General features: G+C 52.5%; 1 protein-coding gene across 2 annotated transcripts in view; it reads left to right on the top strand.

Annotated features, from left to right (window-relative positions):
• The first annotated feature begins 96 nt into the window (after positions 1–96).
• CILK1 (ciliogenesis associated kinase 1) overlaps positions 97–2,316 on the top strand; it is a 26,553-nt gene continuing 24,333 nt past the window's right edge. For both annotated transcript variants that reach the window (XM_031062754.1, XM_005427903.2), the window contains exons 1-2: positions 97–237; positions 433–532. The gene's annotated coding sequence lies outside the window, so the exon portion shown is untranslated. The remainder of the gene's footprint in view (positions 238–432; positions 533–2,316) is intronic.

Below are 2,316 nucleotides of genomic sequence, written 5' to 3'. Positions count from 1 at the left end.
TGCCGCCTCTGCCGCCCGCGGCGGCGCCGTGCAAGGCCTGCCGGGGAGCGTAGTCCGCGGCGCACACCAGGGGAAGGGCGGCAGAGCAAAGGCTGCAGGGAACTGTAGTGAGTGGGAATCCCGGCAGGAGCGATCCCAGGAGTGGGAGCCGGGGTAAAGCGGCGATGTCCGGGAGCCGCGATTTCCGCTACGACTGCGGTCAGGCCGGGACCTTGGCGCAGGCAAACTGCCGACCAGGTAATGGGAGAGCGCTCGGTACCGCGCTGTGGAGATAACAGCGGCGCCGAGGCCATTGAATTTCGCGGCCCTGGTAATTTGCCTGTCCAGTTCGGTGAGCACAGTCATCACCTGCTGTCAGCACGCGCATTGTCAGGTTTTCTAAGATTGGACGAAACCAAATTTTTAAAGCGTATGACCGTCTTTTTATTCCAGAAGAAAACCACGTGTATGGATCTGTGAACCTTTGTGCGTGTCTACTGCCCTGAGCGTTTTCAGGAGGAGGATGAGGAGGCGTGTCTTCTCTGGAGGACAGGTGAGCGCTCAGGCTTGGGCAGCGGGCCCGGGAAATGGGGCTGCGAGGGCTGTGGGAGCCGGTATCGGCAGTGGGTTTCCGATCCAGGTGACTGTAGCGCTGCTCTGTGGAGAGGAGAGAGTCAGAGGCAAGGGGGCTGTCTGACAAGGCCGGGCGGCGATCCCTGGCCGGGCAGCCGGGGGTGGTGCGGGCGGGGCACTGGGTGCTGCTGTGGGCTGTGTGAGCAGTCGAGATGACACAGCGTGGCCACCTGAGGATTTGAGATGGGGCGCTCGTGGCTACAACTGGTTGTCATTAGTGCCGCTTCTCGTTTGGAGTCAAGGCTGTTTTTCTTCTACCTGGGTGTGCCTCTGCTTAGATACTAAACGTTACATTTTAGTAAAAAATTCTTTACTGTGAGGGCGGTGAGGCACTGGCGCAGGTTGCCCTGAGAAGCTGTGGATTCCATCCCCGGCAGTGTTCAAGACCAGTTTGGGTGGGGGTCTGGGCAACCTGGTGTAGTGAAAAGTATCTCTGCTCATGGCAGGGGGTTGAAACTACATGATATTTAAGGGCACTTCAAATCCAAACAATTCTATTATTCTATTGGGAATGGAAAAGCCTTGTCTGTAACAACAGAAAAACGGCATCCTGTGGCTGTCGCTGAGTGCTAACATGTAATTGTGCACGTGGGCTGTAATATGGGTGGCTTAAAGCAGAAATCTCATGTAAGTGTACGCTGCTCCTCCTGGCTTCACTGAGAATCATGCTAGTCTGTTGGAGGGAATTTGAGTCTTTATGATATATTCGTGTAAAGATAAAGATTAGCCTCTGACTAGTTGGGGTGGGGGAGGCACCCAGAGCTTTGTTTTTCCCCACACCTGTTTTAGCAAATGAATGACATGTCCTACACTGTACTCCTGAATTACAGCACTAGCTCATCCTGTCTTTCCAAACCCTGGGAATTAACTCTATGCTTTACTTTTAAAACGTAAGGGATGAAGTGTAAAAAGAAGCTGATACTTCCTGAATCACTGTTACAGTCCTGATAATCGTTTCAGAACAAATTTTTGTTCCTTGTTTTCCTTTTACTGCTCTTCCCGTTATGTCTTAAGCTGATCCTGTCAGAGCCAGGGTGAGCTGCTGGTGTTTGGGTGAGGAAGGCACAGGCCCTCAATTAAAATGTCAATATTCTTCCCATTTGTTCACAGTTTGGTATTTCTGCATTCTAGTTTTGTTGTTTAAACTCCTCTCTGAGATGTGAGAGGCCCATCAGTGTGGGGTTTGTGTTTGCTTGGCTGGGTTTTGTTTTCACAAGGATCACAGAACTGTTAGGGTTGGTAAGGTCCTGTGGAAGTCATCTAGACCAACCCCCCTGCCAAGACAGGGTCACCTAGAGCTGGTTACACAGGAACAGGTCCAGGGTGGGTTTTCAATGTCTCCGGAGAGGGACTCTGTGACTTCCCTGTGCAGCCTGTCCCAGTGCTCTGCCACCCTCAATGGAAAGAAGTTCTTCCTCACGGTTAATGGAACCTCATGTGTTTCAGATTATGGCTATTGCTCCTCATCTTGTCACTGAGCACCACTAAAAAGAGTCTGGCACCATCTTTCTTGGCACCCACCTCTGAGATATATCTACGCATTAACGAAATCCCCTCCCAGTCTTCTCCAGGCTGAACAGGCTCAGCTCCCGCAGTCTCTCATAAGAGAGATGCTCCAGAGATGGTTTGTTTGTTTCTTTCTCGTTAACACCCAGCTCAGCGCCCCCTCTGCGAGGGGCCCGGCGGCACCCCGGCCGCAGTCGT

This window comes from Geospiza fortis, unplaced genomic scaffold, assembly GCF_000277835.1.
Source record: "Geospiza fortis unplaced genomic scaffold, GeoFor_1.0 scaffold603, whole genome shotgun sequence".
Classification (NCBI taxonomy): Eukaryota; Metazoa; Chordata; class Aves; order Passeriformes; family Thraupidae; genus Geospiza; species Geospiza fortis.
This window is presented reverse-complemented; position numbering and strand designations above follow the sequence as displayed.